Genomic DNA, 22,141 nt, shown 5'->3' with positions numbered 1-22,141 from the left:
AAGCAATTACAAAGGAAGTAGAGTTATATTTACTGACTTAAGAATGACATTTTGATATATTCTAAGAGAAAAAAATTAAGTTAAAAATGTAAATTTTAGGGACGCCTGGGTGGCTCAGCGATTGAGAGTCTGCCTTCAGCTCAAGATGTGACCCCAGGGTCCAGGATTGAGTCCCACACTGGGCTCCTTGCAGGGAGCCTGCTTCTCCCTCTGCCTATGCCTCTACCTCTCTCTCTGTGTCTCTCATAAATAAATAAAATCTTTAAAAAAATTTAAATGTAAGTTTTTCAGTATGTAACAGTGTAAAATGTAGAATTTTTGTAAAAACTTAATATTTAGAGAACTCTGTTGGCATATGCCCACCCCCCCCCCCCCAGCAATTACCTGTGGCTTCCTTGTGGGAACTTACTATTATATTCTTTTTTGTGTGTTATAAACAATTGAAAGTATGATATTTTACATAAGCATATATTAGTTTTATAGTTTAAAAAGGTGAAAAGATCAGTATGGACGTTTAAAAAGTGACAGCTTTTTTGAGATATAAGCACATATCATAAATGCATCCTTTTAAATATACAATTCAGTATTTTTTTGTATATCAGAATTGGGCAAACATTACCACTATCTAATTTCAGCATATAGTCATCACCCCAAAAAGGAATTCCAGAGCCATTAGTAATCACTATCCAGTCCTCCTTCCCCCACATCATCTGGAAAACAGTAATTTATTTTCTGTTTCTATATATTGCCTATTCTGGGCATTTCCTACAAGTAGAATCTTTACAATACGTGGTTTCTTGTGTCTGGCTTCTTTCATTTAAGATAATGTTTTCAATATTCATTCATGTGATAGCACTTCATGTATCATGATAGATATTCATTCATGTATCAGCACTTCACTGTTTTATTGCTAATGAATATTCAATTTTATGAATATACCATGTTTTAAAAAAACCTGTTCATCAATTGATGGACATTTGGATTCATTCTACTTTTGACTATTATGAATAACACTGCTATGAACTTCACATATAGGTTTTTGTGTAGACATTTTTTTTAATTCTCCTGGATATCTACTTAGGAGTCTGATTGCTGTATCATATGGTAATTCAATGTTTAACTTTTTGAGGAACTGCCAAAATGTCTTCCACAGTAGCTATACCACTTTACATTCCTATCAGCAATGTGTAAGGGTCGCAATTTCTGCACATCCTTGTCAACACATTATATTGTCTTTTATTTTTATCCATACTAGTAAAATGTCTTCATCTACATTTTACAGAAGATATTCATATGTTTTATCTGGAGAAATATCCATCCAAATCCTTTGCCCATTTTAATAATTGGGTTATTTTCTCTTTATTATATATTGTAGGAGTTCTTTATGTATTCTGTATGCAGGTGCAATATTGTCTCCCGTTGTGTGGGTTTTCTTTTCACTTTCTTGATCATATACTTTATTTTTCCTTTCATCACTTGAATTTTTGATGTCATATCTAAGAAATCTAATGCAAGGTTATGGAATTTTACACTTGTGTTTTATTATAAGAATTTTAAGGAGGTTAAATGATATCTCATTATGATTTTGATATGCATGTCCTTAATGACTAATGACATTGAGCATCTTTTCATATATTTGTTGGCAATTTGTATATCTTCTTTAAAGAAATATCTATTCAAGTCCTTCTCCCATTTTTTAATTGGATTGTTTTTCTTTTGTTGTTGGTTTAGAGAACTTCTTTATATGTCCTGGATATTAAATCCTTATTAGATATATAATTTGCAAATATTTTCTTCAATTTCATAGGATGTCTTTTCATTTACTTGATAGTGTTATTTGAAGTATAAAAATGTTTTCTTTTTATGAAGTCCAGTTTATTTTTTCTTTTGTTGCTTTGGTGTCATATCTAAGAAAGCCTTGTCAAACCCAAGATCATGGAGATTTATACCTATGTTTTCTTCTAGAAGTATTATAGTTTTAATGCTTATACTTAGCTCTTTTATCTATTTTGAGTTAATTTTTGTATGTGGTGTGAAATAAGGCTCCAACTTCATTCTTTTGCATGTGGAAATCTAGTTGTCCCAGCACCATTTGTTGAAGAATATTAAGCATTTTTCAGAAACATGTCTTTGGTGGCTGCATACTATCCTATAGTGTATCACTCCTTAATCACACATTCTTCCCTCACTTTGTGATATTTTAGATATGCATATCATTTACTTTTTGCCTATATCTTGCTTTAGGGAATCCAGCTAACAGCTCCAAATAAAGCAACACCTAGAGATTTCATGATCATTGCCTTTGGACATGGCTGATTTCACCAAAGGTAGACATTCAGCCAAAGCTGAGTGAATCAGATTTTTTCCTTTGGGAATTTGACATTGGCTGCTAAAACCATGTCTCTTATATTTATGGAGATGAGTTTAAAGGTAACATAAACTCTGAAGATTGAGATTATTACAAAGCCTGTATAGAAGGGACAGAAGAAGCTGTCTATAAAACAGAAAGAAATGCTACAGACATATTTAAAACAGAGACCATGAAAAATGCAGAGGTTTGTGGCTTGGTAACTGTCCAGGTCTCATGATGCCCATAAGATCTTCCCTTCTTTTGCTTCCTCTCTTTTTTGAATGGATGTCTGCTCCTTTCCCTAACAGAAGCAAACTTTCCCTAAGACAGGCCTTGTATTGATTAGGAATCTTGGTTGCAAGAGACAGAAAATTCCATTTAACTGGGACAAGCCAAAAAAGACTCTTGTTGGGATACATGCCCAGAAAGTCCAGGGAATCGCTTGATCTAGAAGCTCAAAAATGTCATCTAGACCTGTTTCTCTTCATCCTTCAGTTCTACTGCCTGCAGTGTTCACTTAATTCCCAGTTTCTTAGGAATTCTTGTCTTCAATCATTCAGACTATCAACAGTCTCAAAAGAAAGAAAATTCTTTCCTATAGCTCCTATACAAATCTGAGATTCACTCTGATTGTGACCATATTGTGTGAGTCATGGCCCATCCCTGAACCAATTCCAGGGGGGAGATCTGGTGCTGGATCTGAGTCATATGTCCACTCCTGGTGCACAGGGAAACCTCATTGGAACCACATTGACTGAAAATGAAGAGGGAGCTTTTCATAGAAGAAATTCTGGATACTGTTATAATAAAAGAAATGGAATGCTGAGTAGCCAAAGCAACAACAGAAGTTCAACACAGACGTTTAGATTAATTCTAATGTTTTTTGCTATTACTTATGTGAACAGCCTTATACATAAGTATTTGTTGATATCTCTCATTATTTCTTTAGGATATTATTTCGTTCTGTTGCTGCATTACAGACCATCCCAAACTTAGTGGCTTAAAGCAACATGATTTCATCACTATTCTGTGGGTTGATTGGGCTCAGCTGGGAAATTCTGGTCCATGTGATAGAGCTAAAGTCACTCCTGTGGCTGTACTCAGCTGATAACTTGGCTTGGGCTGCATCATCAGAGACAGTCTGACCACCTCCAGGACTCTCCATGTGGTTTTTCTGGTTTTTTGTTTTGTTTTGTTTCGTTTTGTTTTGTTTTTATCACTTCATAGTGAAACCTGAACTTCTTTGCAGTATGGTAACTGGATCCCAAGAGGGAGAAAGATAATCCTTTTAAAAAAGACTCAGGCTTGGATGTCCCATCACTTTTGCCTTATTCTGTTAATCAAAGCAAGTCATAGGGCCTGCCAAAGATACAAGGGAAGAGAGATATAAATATATGCCTAGAAAAGGAAATACTAGGAGAAAGAGTATTTATACATTAAGGCTCATGATGCACATTATCAAAGTGTCCCACAGAAAGGCTCCTGCAATGTGTAACCGCCAGCCCCCAAGCAGTATATAAGAGCATATATTTCATCATGCAAATGCCAACCCTTGGCAGTTTCATAGGATTAAAGACAACCATGTGACTGTTGTTTTATTAATGTTGAAGAGTTTCAACTTTTTCATATACTTATTGGCCATTAAAATATTTTAAATATATATGGTAGATTATGATACAGAATACATATATGTAGCTCCATTTAGTTTAGTAAAAAGCATCTTACCATGAAATGTTCTGTAGGTCCTTCCTTGTTTCCATTCCATTCTCTCCCCATTCTGAATTTTGTGTTTCCATTCTCTTGCCCTTATCTTTTTCAGCTCTACTGAAGTATAATTGACAAAACTGTTAGTTATTTAAAATGTACAGCATGATTTGATATATGTATGAATTGTGAAAAGATTCCCTCCATCAAGTTAATTAATATACCCATCACCTCACATATTTACCTTTCTCTTAATGAGCCTTGACCTTTTTTAATCTTTTATAACAGCTTTTTTGAGATATAATTCACATAGCATGCAATGAACTCAATTTGTATAATTGAGTGATTTTTAGTACATTCAGAGTTGTGCAACCATCACCACAATAATTTTTGAACATTTTTATCATCCCCCAAAGAAATCCTGTACCCCTTTATCCTTACTTTCCATTCTCCAACTTGTCCTGTCCCAACCCTAAGCAATTACTAATCAACTTTATGTCTATTTAGATTTGCTTATTTGGGGCATTTCATATAAATGGAGTCATATGCTATGTGGCCCCTGTGCCTAGCTTCTTTCACTTAGGGTAATGTTTTTAAGGTTCATCCACATTGTAGTCTGCATTAGTAATTCATTCCTTTTTATTGCTAATGATATTATATGCATAGACCACATTTATTTATCCATTCATCTGGTGAAGGGCATTTAGGCTGTTTGCAGTTTTTTTTACTATTATGAATAACACTACTATGAACACTTGCATACATACATTTTGTGTGGACTTGTTTTCAATTTTCTTTAGAGTGTTTCAATACTTGGAAGTAGAATTTCTGGGTTATATTGCTAATGCCATATTTAACTTTGTGAGGAACTGCCAGGACATTTTCCAATGTGACTGAACATTTCACATTCTCATCAGAAGTATATGTGAGTGTTTCAATTTCTCCACATTCTTACCAACATTTGGGATTATCTGTCTTTTTTATGATAGCCATCTTAGTGGGTAATGAAGTGGCATCTTGTGCTTTTGATTTACATTTCTCTGATAGCTAATGATATTGAGCATATTTTCATGTTCCTATTTGTCCTTCTTTTGCAATAGTTTATATGTTTATATTTTTAAATAATATATTGATTGGTTTTACATATTTTGAAATTTATGTTAATGTTTCTATATGCAAATTTGATATATTTATTAAATTTCACACTTTTGAGGTTCATCCATGTTGATGTATGTTGCTGTAGTTTATCTTCACTTCATATACAATTCCATCACCTGTATCTTTCACATAAGAATTATTTGTTCTTCTATTGATGGATGTTTGGATTATTTCCAGCTTTTTTGCTATTATGTACAGGAAGCTATAAATATTCTTATACACACATGTAAAAAGTTCTCTAGGGCACATATGCCCTAAATAGAAATGTAAGTTGAATCCTAAGGTATACAAAATTTCAACACTCTTAATGTCGAAGTGTCTTTCAATATGGTTGTACCAATTCATCCTCTCCCAACAGTATTTGTGAGAATTTCTGTTGCTCAATAATGTCTCCAACATTAGATATTTTCAGATTTCTTAATTTTTGCTAGCTTGTAGGAGTGAAATTTTATTTTGGTGTGGTTTTAATTTACATTCCACTTATTACTAATGAACTTGAGCATCTATTCATGTGTTTATGGGCCATTCATATTTTCTCTTCTCTGAAGTGTTTCTTCTTTAGTCTGTTTTTCTGTTATATGGTCTTTTTCTTATTGATTTGTGGAAGCTTTTATAGTATGTTTTATTACTGATACTTTGTTAGTTGTATATGTTACAAAGATTTCCAAATTTTGGCCTCTCATTTTATTCTTTTCAGTATCTTTGGATAAACAAGCTTGATTTTAATGTAACTAAGGCTATAATCATATGTTGTATGATTTTTGTGCCTTTTGGTATCTTATTGAAGAAATTCTTTCCTTCAAGGTTGTAAATCTATACTTCTATATTGTCTTCTAAATACTTGGTATATGTCTGTTTTTCATATTTAAATCTTTACTTGACCTAGAACTGATTTCGATGTATGGTATGAAGAAGTATGTATAGTGTATAATAGATAACCAGTAGCCCCAGCACGATAGAAAAGACCATCCTTTACCTCCTAGGCTATTTTGCCGATTCTGCCATATATCTAGTTTCTATATGTGTGTAGTTCTATTTCTAGGCTCTCCATTCTGTTTCATTGGACTTTTTGTCTATTCTTGTGTCCATTAGTGTATAGTGTTTATAGTGTTTTAACAATTATATCTTTATGATATATATTGGTATATGATCAGGCAAGTTCCCATCTTATTCTCCTTTTGGGGAATATTTTGGCTATTCTTGACCCTTTGCTTTTCCAAATACACTTTTGAATATAGGTCGTTGAGTTAAAAATAAAGACTTGTTGCAATTTTTGTTAAAACTACATTGATACTGTAGATTAATTAGGGGAGAATTGATATTTTTATAACATCAAATTTTTTAATATATCTGCATAGTATTATTTCTCTATTACTTTTGTTTTTTTAAATACAGTTCGCAGAAGTTGTATAATTTTCTTCATTGGCCTTGCATATCTCTAGGACAATTATTTCCAGGTACTTAATGCTCTTTAAATGCTATTGTAAATGGCATCTCTTAAAAATTACTCTAAGTATTGATTATGGATAGAAATGCACTAGACTTTTATGTATGGATTTTTGTATCTGATGAACTTGCTTATATCTTTAATGAGCTCTACTATTGGTATGTAGGTTCTCTGGAGTTCATGTGTAGATATATCAACTATGGATAATGACTGTTTTTTTTTTAATATATTTTTTTAATTTTTATTTATTTCTGATAGTCACAGAGAGAGAGAAAGAGAGAGAGAGAGAGAGAGAGAGAGAGAGAATGAGGCAGAGACACAGGCAGAGGGAGAAGCAGGCTCCATGCACCGGGAGCCCGACGTGGGATTCGATCCCGGGTCTCCAGGATCGCGCCCTGGGCCAAAGGCAGGCGCCAAACCGCTGCGCCACCCAGGGATCCCGGATAATGACTGTTTTATTGTGAATCACATCTTATCTTTATTCTTTAACTTTCTTTTTTTTTTTCTTTTTTTATTGGCTAGAACCTTCAGTATGAGGTTGAATATAAGAGATGATGGCAGGTGCTCTGTTGTTTTTTTTTTTTCATTCCCTCAGCTTAAAAGAAATGCTTTCAATATTGACAATTAGGTATAATGTTTACTTTAGGATTTTGGCAGATATCATTTATTGGTTAAGGAAGTTTCTTTGTATTACTAGTTTGTTAAGAATGTTTATCAGACCTGTATACTAAATTCTAGGAGATATTTTTACTGTGTCTATTAAGGTAATGTGTAATACTTCTCCTTTAGACTAAGATTGTGGTTATATTAATTGATTTTCTAATGTTAACTACTCATTTCTGTGATAAACTTAACTTTAGTCATATATTATTATCTTTAAAAATCTGTTTTCTGATATAGTTTGCTAATATTTTTTGATTTTTATATCTATGTTCATGACTTGAAATTGACTTTCAATTTTTTTCTCACGTTATCTTTGTCAGTTTTTACTATGAAGATTAGGCTAGCCTCATCAGATTATTTGAGCAGTGTTCCCTCTTTCTCTGTACTCTGGAATATTTTTCATAGGGTTAAAATTTCTATGATTAGGATAAAAAAAGATATAGACTATTTTTATCACTGTAAAAAATTTCTTCATGCTGTAGCCTCTCCAATCTGAGATTTTGTGGTCACATCCTCCTTTATCTCTAACCTCTGGTTTTACTACTGATATGTTCCCTCTTCCAATAGACTTACCTGTTCCTGAATGCCCTTTAGTTTAGATCATACACTATATACTCTTTTGAGTTTGACTTCTTTCACTTAGCATATTTTACTCTTAATTTAACTCCATCTTAATTCATCTTGACTTTTGAAGCAGTACCTTGTGTATTATTTTTTTAAATTTTTATTTATTCATTCATGAGAAACACACAGAAAGAGGCAGAGACATAGGCAGAAGGAGAAGCAGTCTCTCCACAGGGAGCTCAATGCAGGACTCGATCCTGGGACCCCAGGATCATGGCCTGAGCCAAAGGCAGACGCTCAACTACTGAGCCACCTGGGTGCCCCAGTACCTGTGTTTAGAAGCAGAAATTATTGCAGAAAAAATAAAAGAACAATTAGTAACTTGCTGCTGTATCCCCCCACAGACAATTTCCTTAATATTTGTGTATATTTCTCTCAAGTTTCTTGATCCATTCTTGTATAAATTTTATCAATTGCCAAATTAAGATTTCAAATCATAAAAGCAATTTGTACTCATGGTGACAATTTAAACAGTATTGAAGGGCTCTAAGAAGCTGTCAGTTTCTAGAGTGTTTCTGAGGATATTTTATATGTGTATTCACATATTTTTTCTTCACACATAGTATCATAATGTACAAACTCCTTTCCTTCTTATTTACTTACTGCATTGACCACTGACTATTACCAGTGCCTGTTTTATTCCTTTTCCTTCATTATAAAGCCTTAGACTTTTAGCTGAGTGTTTCACTGCCCAGAATAAAGACGACTATATCTCATATCTCTGTTATTAGAACACTTGGCCCTAGGACTGACTAAATTCTGGGATGTAAGCACAAGTACTATGTGGAATATCTGATATCTTCTTAACTGGTAAACACTCTTTTCTCCTTCTTTATGTTTTATATTAATGCCTAGTATGCAGATGTGTCTGGAGCTCTAACCCCTTTCTTGGACCTTGAAGACAAGGGCCACATCATAGGGATGATAGAGCACTGGCCTGGGGGAATCCTATGTCCCTGAGAACCTCATCAAGCAGAGCTGCTACACTAGCTTAAATGCCTTTCTCCAAACTTTTACATAAGACAGAAGTAACCCATCATCAAACAGAATTACAGAATTTAAGTTTTTAAGTGTCAGTATTGTAAAATGTTTCTCGTTTTTTTCCATAAAAGTTTGCACCAAAGTGTCTCGAAGTGCCAGTTTTCATACATCTTAAAATGTTTTCAAATCTTAAATGAAGATCTTCATCTTAAGATGAAGAGTCACTAGAGAGACAGTTGGTTTATTGTGCTGGTTTTATTAACTTAGTACAAGGAGAAGACTTTACTCTTGCTAGAACTGGTCCCAAGGCTCAGAAACAGGCTTGTTAGCTATTAGGTGGAGAACTATAGTTGGCTTTTACAAGGAAAATGCCCTTAGAGACCATCTGCTAACACCCCTCACTTCCGATTTACAGTTGAAGACACCATCTCCCACAGAGTTTCATGTTGCCTGACTCAATGAATAGAATGCATCTGGATTGCATGATCTGGGTAAATCATATCCTCTTCAGCCTCAGTTTCTTTATGTGTTAAAGGAGACAACATTCAAATCTCACAGAAATATTATCAATATTAAGCAAGCTCTCCTATAATATGTGCTTTACACAATCCCTGGCACAGAAGTGCTAAAAAAATAGCCCTCCCTAAGACTGTAGCACACTATCTTCCATGGGCTTCCTCCCTTAGCTGGTGTATGCTCGTAAATGTTCTTAAAGGATTGTTTGCTGAGACATTTGGCTCTTCAACTTTACTTCTAAATATCATATCAGGTTTCTCTCCAATAAAACTGCAGCAGTAATTCTTAAGTAAGATCTCAGCAACTATGATAAACCTGTGACTGGGGACTAGCTTTGGCAATGACAATGATAAAACAGATTTCATCAGCAGGTGTTTGAAGCCCAGTGTTTGGCTGAGTTTTCTTTGTTAATCCCTAGTTTCAAAGGAGGAAATGATCTTTGCCTGTTTACTTTGCTTGAGTGGTCTGCTGAGGTCAGCAGAATCCTATTAATTAGACAGGTAGTGGCTTTCTTTAAAGTTTCCTGTTGTTCTGAAACTTTGTATGTTCGATTATTAGTTTAGATAGTTTCTGAATTGGAATGGAGTTTAGTCCATGTCGTAGCTTTATAGGTACAAGTAGACTCAATGTATGATAGTTTTATTATCTCAGTGAATTGTCCTGTTCTTAACATCAGCTTTTCTTTAACTGTCTTCTTGGGTCATCCACATCGTATTTTCAAATTATAAGTCCTTTTAGGTTAGACATCAAAGTATTTGTGTTTTGTCCTCTACACCTAAGACAAGTACTTTGTATGTAGCAGGTGCCAAGTGATTAAGTGAATGAATAAAAAAATGAATGAGTAAGCAAACAAAAGCTTTGCTCTGGTTTTATTTCTTAGATTAAATATTCAGGTCTGTTGTAAAGGTCAGAGAAATTTGTGGGCTAACAGATGATAATCCCATCATGAAAGACCTTTCTTTAACCTCTCTTTTTAAGAAATGAGTTCTGAATCAAGTAAGAATAGATTCAGCAGAGACTGACAGAAAGTCTAAGAGGGCTTGAGTAGATGTGTAATTCTGTGTAATCTCCTCTCACATAGTGGAAGCCCAGAGATATCCAACCACAAGTAGTGTGGCCCCTTATGGTGACAGGTAATCAGGTTTCATTCACTTTGTGGTATTGCTGTCCTCGGTATGTAACTTCTACCTTCATGGTCCAAGATGGCTACTTAAATTCCTGCCATCCCTTCAGCAGTCCCACTTGAGAGAAGGAATAGTACACCCTTTTCTTTAAAGATACTTCCTGGAAGTTGCTTCTGTCACTGCTGCTTACACTTCATCGGCAAGAGCTCCATCACATAAGAGTCTGGGAAATGTAGCCTTTATTTTGGGCAGCTGTGTGTCTGCCTACATTCAGGTGTTCTATTGCTAAAGGAAAAAAGGTATGAACAGATATTGGGGAACAAATAGGTGTCCTAGCCACAGTTTCTCTTTGTTATTTGGATAAAATATGAACTCATCATTATGACCAACAAAGCCCTAACTGATCTAGTCACTGCATGGTCTCTGGAGTCATCCCTGATCAACTTACTTATACCATTTAAGCTGTTTTTCCACTCTCCTTTTCTCTAAAGGATAGAACTCCACCTCCACCTCAGCACCTTTGCACATGCTTTTATTGCTGGGATTTAGGAATCCCAGATAGGTTTCTCTGTCCGCATGACACTTTCTTATAACATCTTGTATTTCCTCTTTGTAGGATCTACCACAATTGGAATTATAAAGTATTTATACAATTATTTGCTTTTTATATATATTTCCCACTAATCTATAAGTCATGTGAGTGCAGGAATTTTGTTTTGCTCATGACTGTATTTCCAGCACCTAATACAGTATTTGGCACAGATTCGGCACTTAATAAGTCTTTGCTAAATAAATGAAGGAACTTTCTGCTAGAACTTTCTTATTTTACAGATGAGATAATAGTTTAACCAGAGTATTCAAGGAATCTGGATTCTAGGTTTTTTTAATCAATTGGTTAAAATGAAGGTTTCAACTAAAGTTGAAAATCTTTCTGAAATATTAAATAACAAAGATTTAATCAAGTTAAATTTGAAGACCTAGTCAGTTTTATTGAACTATTCATGAATCAGGCTGTATCTCATCTACCAACTAGACAGGAGCACAAAAGATCTGTACAAAAGGGAAAATTTTTAAAAGCATAGAAATGATAGCACAAAAAAGTCATCAACAGAAAAGTTGACCTTCCTTTGGCAGAGACAAAAGGGTCTTATTAGATTGAATTACCTCTCAGTTGCTGACCAGGAAATTCTAGACTGACCAGTTAAGATTGCATTCTTAAGGAAGATTAAAACTGCAGTTAGGTTAAGTATTAAACCATGGTTTAGTGACATGGGCCTAGCACAAGGGACTCTGTTTTGGGCCTGTGATTTTCTTTTAAATAATGTTTTGGTATAATTTCTTGCCTTAGTAAGGACAGTGTACCAATCAATATTTATTTATTCTTCCTTTGATGGTCGGGATCTTCATGTGTATAAGAGTCACCATTATAACCATTAATCATCACTGACCAAAACTAACAGATATGGAATGAGAAAGAAATTGCTGGAATCTGCCCTGACTCTGGGATACGACTTGGACAGTTGCTCTAAACAAATGTGCTCAACATTAGCCTGTTTTCTTCTCAATCACCTCTTTCTCCCAAAGTAGTGTGCCAAAAATTTCTAGTGATTGTGTTTCCCAGTTGATGGGGTTTTTTTTTTTCTTTTTCTTTTTTTTTTTTTTTAATGCAGGAACTGTCACCCTTGTTTTGAAAGAAAAACATAGCTTTTTAAAAAGTGTCAGTCAAATGTTGGGGCTGTGAGTGACAGTCATGTCTGAGTTCAACAATTCTTTTTTTAAAACAGTGGAGGAAATGGCATTATTTCTTGTCATCCACATCTTTAAATATCAGCTGCTAGAATCAACATGAAGAAGGGAGGTGAGGGAGAAGGAAGATAATCCTTGGAACCTCCTGAAATTGGTGATGGCCAGAAGCTTACCGAATGTCATTGCTTAGGAGTTTAAATTGTTTTGAAAGCTGTGAGTCTCAGTTTTTCTGAGATATGGGACTGCAATGGATTGAGAAAACAGAATCTTCACATTTCTTACAGGTTCCTCAAACTACAGTATTTTTTTTTTTTGGCATTTGTGTAAGATTTTAATTTAATAAGGCATGTCTTTCATCTTTAAAAAGTTTAGTATTTTTAATCATTCTCTTTAATTCCCTGTAACTAACAATGTACCTTTTCCTCCAAGCATTTAAAGTAACATTTACTTGTAATGTTTTCTCCAAGGTCAAAGTCTCTTTCCTTTCCCCCAGTAACTCACTACCTCCGTCAATGTTGGCACGTCTCACCTTTGAAATACAGGGGAATTAGCAAGTCACACGGCTAAAAGTAGAGATGAGAGGATGTGGAAGCAAAATGTATGATGGTGACAAACTTTAATTTGAACAGAAGCCAGTTCTATTCCCAAGCTGTTCCCAAAATAATTTATCTTCTAGAGAAATTTAGCCATCAAAGTCTAAACACCAACCAGGAGTAAAGGCTAAAATTTCATCCATTTAAAAATGCTACTTCACAGTGTATATCAGCAATTAACACTTCAGATGGGATTGGTATAGTTTAAAATATGCTCTTCTCTCTTCTAGTTAAGAGCGTGTCTGTCAACCTGATCTTAATGGAGGGGCGGGTTAAACTGATGGGGACAACTAGGCTTTCAGGCAAGGTAACTGTCAAAAATGAATGTTCTAGCTACTTAATATTCAGTATGATATGATCAACTAGAAATGCAGCCAATCAAATAGGACTTCAGCCATGGGCAGAGGAGAGGGGTGGGAAGGGGTAGTTCCCAGGGCAATGACAGGATACAGGTAGTGTCATGGCTACAGTGTTTCTGCCCAGTGGGGATATCTATTTTAGACTTGGATGCCAATGGGGAAGTGACACTTCCTGTCACAAAGATGTTAAACAGTACCTCCCTTTGCCCTGGCTAAGTGGCAGATGCTACCCAAGTGTAGGTGGAATAGAAGAGAGTCTTACACAACTCAGAATAGAAGAGAGTCTTGCACAGCACTGCCATTCCCAGGAGAGTACATGAAGTAGGGAGCCAGCATTTTTGGTTGGCAAACCTTACCAAGGGAATCAAAACCTTCTTAACAATACTATGATGAAAGTGCAATTCTGTTTCACAGATAGAAATAAGGAAGCAATAGGGCCAATTCTGAGAGGATGGGAGGGAATATAGAAAGGAGCTTACAATAGAAAACCAGCGCAACATGGAAAATAAAGAATGGGAAATCTTTCTCTTTGAGTGCCATTCAAAGTGCAGATTGGTGCTGTTCTGTGGGCTATTGGTTACTGGTCTGCAAAGAAAGGAACACAGAGATTTAGAGAAAGCATTTAGAAAAGATTATAGGCATTTTATATTGCTGCAACATCCAAATGTGGTCCTAGATTCTTGTAATTTATCTTGTGTCAGAGTTCCCTTTTTTGTTTGGTTTGGAGACAACAGAAAAACATGAGAGACATACACCTGAGATGATGTAAGTCATGGAAAAAGCCATGAGGCTCTTGGCTGAATGGGTGGGTTTTTAAAAGTGAGACTTAAGGAAAGTCATGAGCCCAAGGGAGCAGAGGGAGGGTGGGAAAAAAGTGGACTTTTCTCCTTGAAAGGGGTACAGACCAGTTTGAGTGTTGTCAAATTCACATGGTAAGTCATGTGTGTGTGATAGTTTGAAGGTAGTTTGTCAATTTTAACCCAAAAGTGTGTAAAACATAGAATCCTACTGTTTATCATAAGATAATTTAAATTTACCATTTAAATGTTAAATGTCTAGAGCTAGCTATAGATGAATTATGATGGGACCACAAATTCTTTTTTAGTATAATAGTGATTCTCAATATAAATCACCTGTATACATGCTTCTAGTGAGGCATGTGTTCAATTTTTGTAATTCTTTTATCTCTTGATATATTTGTCAGACAACTATCTGAACCATATGGTCCCACTGTAATATTTCAGACAAAATGCTCTTGCTTGGAATGGTCACAACTGGGTACATTAAACCTTTCTGGAATATTTAACTAGTGAGACTGAGTTCTAGTGCAGTATGCCACAGATAAATCTTCCCAGTCCTCTGCATTTGAAAGGCTTACATTTCTACCCCAATAAATTACAGTTTATAAAAAACAACCACCTACATTATCAAAATTTATGACTTTGTTCCTGGATTCTTATAACTTATCTTGTACCAGCAGTATGTTTGAGTTGAAGGCAACAAGAAAAACATGAAGATATACATCTAGATTACTCGTGCCCTACAGAAAGCTATACATCTATTGAAGGAGGCTCTTGCCTGAATGAATGAGTATTTAGGAATTAAACCGGGGACAGGCATGACAGCCCAAGAGAGAGCAGAGGCTTGGTGGAAAAAAACACATAAACTTAAAGTCAGAAGATGTGGATTTGAGTCTTGCCTCTATCTTTAAACCAGCTATGTAATCTTGGGCAAGTAACTTAGCCTTTTTATGCCCTAATGTTATCATCCATAAAATGGAAATACCTGGGTTCTTGTGCAGTGTAAATGAGAAATTGTATATGAGATGATACTGTAACTGCAGATAATGCAAGAGTTGGGGATTAGGGGACAAAGGAATACACAGTGGCTGAGAACAGACACATTTTCTGTAAAGGGCCAGATAGTAAACATGTTGGCTTTGTGGGGCACATACTGTCTCTGTTGCAACTACTCAGCCCTGCTGTTGTAGCATGAAAGAAACTATATATAACATGTAAACAAATGTCCTAATAAATGTTTACTTACAAAACTAGGCAGTAGCCTGGTTTTAGCCCAATGACCAGTTTGTCAGCTTCTGAAACTAGAAGCCCAGAGACTTGAGTTCTAGTCCTGGCTCTGTTTTTAGCTAGCCACATGACCTTGTGACATTATTTCTAGTTTCCAAACTTCATTTCCCCATCACCATTGGACTGTCCCACATCTCTTCAGCACTGTGACATGGGGAAGGGTGAGGCAGAAAACAAGGAACCATGTCAGGGTGAGAAAATTTTAATGTAATGTTGATTAAAAACAAAAATTATATCAATACAGAAGATGAAAAATTAACTGAAGTGTAAATACAGTTGGAATATGGGTTGGAAGAAGCTTTAAAAAAGTGAGCAAAGAATTTTGTGACTTCTTTAGTACCCCAGTAGATCAAACAGAGCAATGACACAGGATTGACCTCAACCTGCCTGCCATCGGGAAATCCCCCTTAGCACAAGACCAGATGATGATCCAGAGACCTGGACCTCTGGGACATGACTTCCTGTGTGTCTCAGCCACAGGAGCAAGGCTTAGGGCCTAAGTAGGAGGCAACCAGTAGCAAATGCTTCAGTACCCTACCCATAACCCTTCACTTCCTTTTCCTGCATGGGGGGCAGGCCAGAAATGTTGGAAGTTCTTTCTCAGGAGCTGCCCCGAATCAATCAATGAGACATGGAATTTGGTGGGATAAATACCTCCACTCCCTCTTTTCTGAACCAAGTCTGAGATGTTCTCTATACAATTCCCCAAAGACTCACAGAGGTTCAAGCCCCTATAGCAGTAATATAGCAGTAAACTCACTTAGCATATCCTTTATTGGCTCCCTTCCCTTGCCTGTCTTACCTCCCCTTACCCTTACCAGTGTTTCCTGGGATTACCTCTCCAATGAACCACTAGCACCCAGCTCTTTGCCTTAGGATCTCCTTCTTAGGAAACTCAAGACAAAGCTACCTAGATACACAGTCATTAGGAGATAGCCAAAGGCTTATACAGAGTTGTTTCCATAGGCAAGAGTGCAAGACCGTTGCCTTCAGTCTGAACACCTTGGAGCACAGGATCTCCTAGAAGAAAATTAGAATCTGCTCACATGTTAAGGGAAGTTTTAGGTGTAGAATAGGTGCTGAGTTCCTTCTCTGTGTAAGAAAGCTAGCCCGCTGTGGCCACAAAGATGAGAAAAACACAGTCCTAGCTGACCAGGAACTTACAATTTGGCCCTTTCAGGACAGCAAATAGGCTTTTCAGCTAACAGACCTTTTTTTTCAGTTCAAATAGAAAGGGATCTTCTGTGAGTCTTCATACTTGTTTATGGCTTAATATATGGCCCAATAGAATGCCTCTGTTTCTGAAGCTTTTCTGGCTTTAGCTTGTTTCTAGACTTTTGCATATGCTTTTCTTTCTGCCTAGAGTACTCATCCCCATTCATTTTGCCTGATTCCTCACTCAGCACTCCACATCATTCTCTATGGGAAATCTTCCTTGATCTTTCATAGATCAATGTATCTGCTCTTATCATGTCCCTGCAGCATCTTCTTCTACTGTCCTTGCACTATCAGATTGTGTTTGATTATGAGTAGTCAGAGTCACAACCTGTTTATATCTTTATCTCCAATGCCTAGCATGGGGACTAGGGCACTCAATAAATATTTTTTGAATAAAGGAACAATATACTTAATTGGTGGAGGACCCATCATAGGGCTCCACAGTAGTTTAAAGAACAATTCTAAGGAGGATAAGTTGATACAGAAGTATCAGAAGACTACTCATAAATGTCCAGATTTCTTTGTACCCCTCACCTACCCATATTCAAAGACTCTGGGCCAGATTTCCTAAGTACTGGAATACCAAGCCAGCACTTGGTTCATAGGCTTGCCAACCTTTAAATATCCAACAGGAAATGTTATCTGTCCATCCATCTATCTACCTATCCAGCCAGCCAGCCAGCCAGCCAGCCAGCCATTCCCTCTGTCTACATATTTATCAAACAATTATTGAGTTCCTGTTCTCTTTCAGGTTTATATTAACCACCAAGGACATGAAGATATCTGATCCCTGCCCTTTAGACATTAAAAGTCAGCCTAATTGAACTGATAATGAAAAGCTATTGCAATAAATGGATCAATAGAGATATTATGAATAATTTGGAGAATGTAGGGCAGGAGCTACTACATTTCCGGTTGCCTTTACACCCATTCTCCAACAATGTATATAAATGTTGGCTCCAGGAGTTGGAGTTACCTCTTTCCCATGTCTGTGGTGTCACCTACTTCCCATATGGATTTATTTCTTCTTCCTCACTTCCCCTCATCTTAGGAGAATATTCCTTGGAGCCTGGACTCTAATGAGTAACTGAAGGTTAGCATATGGTGGATGGTATAGTGGAAATATATCTTGCCATCACACAAGGGGGATACAGTGATGCCTCCACTAACCCTATGATAATTATTTAGCTTCTTGCCTTGACTTTAAGCTACATACCAATTTATTTTATTCTTCTTTTTTTAAGATTTATTTATTTTAGAGAGAAAGAGCAGGGGAAGGGAAGAAGGAGAGGGAGAGAGAAAATCCTCATTCCTGAGCATGGACCCCAATGTAAGAGGCTTGATCCCAGGTCCCTGAGATCATGACATGACCCAAAATCAAGAGCCAGCCACTCAACTGACTGAGCAACCCAGGTATCCCTAGCTACCTACCAATTTCTATTAAGCCTCTTCTTATCAGGCCCACAGAGTATGCATTAATATTAATATATACATTTGCATAGTATTTTATGCTTTTCTAAGAACTTCATGGATTATCAGAACTGAAAGAACATTAAATTTCATCACTTATTTATTTTTTTCAAAGTTTCATTTATTGAAGTAATCTCTGTACCTAATGTGGGGCTTGAGCTCATAACCACGAGATCAAGAGTTGCATGTTCTTCTGACTGAGCCAGCCAGGCACCCCTAAATATTATCATTTAGTCCAGCCACCCATCTGATGTCCAAATCCCTTTTACAGCATGCTGAAGCCCACCCATTGGCTTCCAAGATAACCTTCTCTACCACCTCTCTGATCTGGAACCACTCTTTGCTGCAAGGCAAACCAGGCTCTTTGGATAGTAAATGCCTACTTACCACATGCCAAGAGTCCCCCAGTTCTCAGATTTAGTTCTTGAATCCTCTGATCCCATCTGTTCTATACCTTGCTTTACACCCTTGCCTACCTCTTACTACCCCTTGCCTCATCCTTCCAGTCCAAAACATCACTCAGACTCTCTTCCTTCTTCCCGGATAGGGGGACCACAGTAGTCCTTGGATAGGATCCCTCTGTTACAGTTACTTTGGTTGCTATAACAAATGATCCCAAAGTATAATAACATAAAAACATCATTGTATATTCATGGATTTTCTGGGTCAGGAATTAAAACACTGTGTAACAGAATTGACTGACCCCTCCTCCACAATTTCTGGAGCCTCAGTTGAGGTCTCAAAAGATGGAGATGAAATTATCTCAAGTACATGTGTAGCAGTTGATGCTGTCTATTGGCTGGGTAGACTTGAATAGCTAAGGGGGACTTAATGGTACCTAGGATATCTACTACATGTGGCCTTTCTATGCTTAGTTTCCTTACAGCATGGTGACTAGAATCCAAGGATGAGACCAACAGAGAGAGAGTGAGCTGGACAGAAGATGTATACTTTTTATGACCTATCCTCAGAAGTCACGTAGGATTATTTTCTCTGCTAGTCAAGATATCACAAAGATCTGCTGACATTCAAGGGGCAAGAATATAGGCCCCCATCCCTGGATGGAGGAATGGCAGCACCACATTGTAAGAACAGATGAGATGAGATGAAAAGTGTATTAGTATGGCCATCTTTGAAGAAAGCAATCTGCTATATCCTCCTAGTGCTGAGTGATATTCTTCTGTGCCCTGCCCCAAGAGAAGCCTCATGACATAGACAACATCATGGACACAGTTCTGTAGTCAATATTCCTTTGTCATAAATAAAATATATTACAAAGACTTCCAGGGAAGATGGCAGAGTAGGGACCCTAAGCTCACCTTGGCCCACCAATACAACTAGATAATATCCACATCAGTGTAAATGCCCAGAAAATGACTCAAAGAATGGCACAAGAGACTCTCCACAACTAAATATAGAGAAGAGGCCACACTGAAGAAGATAGGAAGGGCAATGCAGTCAGGGCTAAACAGACCCACAAAACTATCCAAAGGAGGGAGGGATACCATGGGCATGGAAAGGGGAGAGAAACAGACCTTCATAACCAGGCACCCAAGGCAGGAGGAATATGCACATGATATTTAGCTTTAAAAATCAGCAGGCTTAGCTCTGGGAGAACTGGGAGGACAAGAGGAAACAGAGCTCTTGCCCTGAAGGAGGTAGCACAAAAAAATGGCCCTTCACAGATACAGCATAGAAGTAGCAGTTTGAAAAACTCCTGGGATAGATAGGAGGGAGATTTGTTTACTAATCTCAGAGCACATGTGATAGGTACAGGAATCACTGGGAGACTTCTCCAAGAATAAAAGAGCTGGCAGGTGCCATTTCCTTCCCCAGCCCCCCAGTCTAGACACATAGATACCTGTGGGAACCAGTATAGGCCAACACTTGTTACCTAACAAGTTACAATGTTCCCTAACCCCATGTTCTGCAGACATGTCCCCTCCAGCCCAGCTTCAGGTTTTCTCTCACAGTAGATGTACCTTGTTAACCTTGCCAACACCACACACCTTGCCCCTATGTTCTCTTGTAGATGTGTCCTTTCCAATATGCCCTTGGCTAGAAGCCATCCAAAGTGGTGCCATAAGCCTAGCAGGTTGTAAGCAGTCTTGACAGGGACCAGCATCATGCCAAAGTGACTCGGGGAAGATAACCACACACATCTGTCAAACTGCAGCCCCCCAGCAGTAGGTGGGGACAGACATCTGGTTTGACTGCAGTCCCTACCCACCAATGAAAGCTTCTCAGGGGACAACACAGGGAAAGTGCCCTGCAGTTTGGTGCTACTGCATCACTGGCAAATACCCAGTCTGAAACAACAGGGGCCCAAGGCATCCCCATACTGGTCCACTAACACCAGAGGGACCAAACACTGCCCACAACAGGCAAAGAGACTGGGCTGAAAGCAAAAGTGGCTCAGCCACAGCAATAGGATGCATGCAACACACACCCCTGCCACCCCTGAAGCACCAGGTTCTGGTGAACAGGAGACATTGCACTGTAGGGCACTACAGGACTTCTTATTCATAAGACCACTATTTTCACAAGCAAGAGACGTAGCTGACTTTCCTAACACATAGAAACAGATACAGAGAGTAAGATAAAAGTAAGGAGATAGAGGAATATGTCCCAAATGAATAAAACAGGAAAAAGAGAGAACAAAAGAGCTAAACTAAATGGAGATAGTAATGTGCCTAATAGAAAAATTTAAATAATTGTAAAGATATTCACTGGACCTGAGAAAAAGTGGAGGACCTCAGTGAGACCCTTAACAAAGAGAAAATATAAAAAAGAACCAGTCAGAGATGAAGAACTCAATAATTGAAATAAAAAATACACTGGATTGGAGAGCATGGGTGGCTTAGTCCATTAAGTGCCTGCCTTTGGTTCAGGTCATGATTCCAGGGTCCTGGGATTGAGCCCTACATCGGGCTGCCTGCTCACGCTCTCCTTGGAGCTTGATTCTCCCTCTTCTCCCCGCTTGTGCTCTCTTACTATCTCTGTCTCAAATAAATAAACAAAACCTTTAAAATAAGTAAGTAAATAAATAGTAGACTAGAGGAAGCAGAAGAATGGGCCAGTGACCTGGAGAACAGAGTAATGGCAACAAGAGAGAGAAATAATAATAATAAATGAGAATAGACTTAGGGAACTCAGGGACACCATCAAGTGTAATAATATCCACATTATAGGGACCCTAGAAGGAGAAGAGAGAGAAGGGGGAGGGCAGAAAATTTAATTAAAAAAATAATAGCTAAAAACTTCCCTAATCTAGGAAGGACACAAATCCAGATCCAGGAGGCACAGAGATCCCCCGCAAAAATCCACCCAATGAGGTCCACACCAAGACACAGAGTAAGTGAAATGGTAAAAAGTAGTGATAGAGAATTTTAAAAACAGCAAGAGAAACAAAAACAGTTATATACAAGGGAAACCCCCATAAAGCTATCAGCTAATTTTTCAGCAGAAACTTTACAGGCTACAAGGGAGTGGCATTATATATTCAAAATGCTGAAAGCAAAAAACAAAAACAAAAAAACTGCAGCCCAGAATACTGTATCCAGCAAGGTTATCATTCAGAATAGAAGAAGAAATAAAGAGTTTCCCAAACAGACAAAAGTTAAAGGAATTCATGATCATTAAACCAATCCTACAAGAAATGTTAAAAGAACTCTGAGTAGAAAGGAAAAACCATAGCATGAGTAAGAAAAATAGAAACCACAAAAGCAGTAAAGGTACATATATCTACAAAAATCAGTCAAAGGATTCCAAAAATAAAAGGATGTAGAGTGTGGCACCAAATACCTAAAATGTATGTGAGGGGGAGAGGTATAAAGAGTGGGTTCAAATTTCAATAACCATAAACTTAATATGGACTGCTATATGCATAAGATGTTTTGTTTAAACCTAATGGTAACCACAACCCAAAAACCAGTAATAGGTATGCAAAAAATAAAGAGGAAGGAATTCAAATATATCACTAAAGAAAGCCAACAAACCATGAGAGAAGAGAGCAAGAGAAGAAAGGAACAGAGAAGATCTACAAAACCACCATACAACAAGTAACAAAATGACCATCAGTACATACCTACAATCATTACT

General features: G+C 37.2%; 1 long non-coding RNA gene across 1 annotated transcript in view; it reads left to right on the top strand.

The window, feature by feature from the left end:
* Window positions 1–21,516, top strand: part of LOC111091919 — an 89,875-nt gene extending 68,359 nt beyond the window's left edge. Inside the window, exon 3 of the long non-coding RNA XR_005376996.1 lies at window positions 18,916–21,516. This is a non-coding gene — a long non-coding RNA (uncharacterized LOC111091919). The remainder of the gene's footprint in view (window positions 1–18,915) is intronic.
* The last annotated feature ends 625 nt before the right edge of the window (window positions 21,517–22,141 follow it).

This window comes from Canis lupus, chromosome 23, assembly GCF_011100685.1.
Source record: "Canis lupus familiaris isolate Mischka breed German Shepherd chromosome 23, alternate assembly UU_Cfam_GSD_1.0, whole genome shotgun sequence".
NCBI classification, from domain to species: Eukaryota; Metazoa; Chordata; class Mammalia; order Carnivora; family Canidae; genus Canis; species Canis lupus.
The sequence above is the reverse complement of the archived record's forward strand: the minus strand, read 5'-3'. Positions and strand labels throughout refer to the sequence as shown.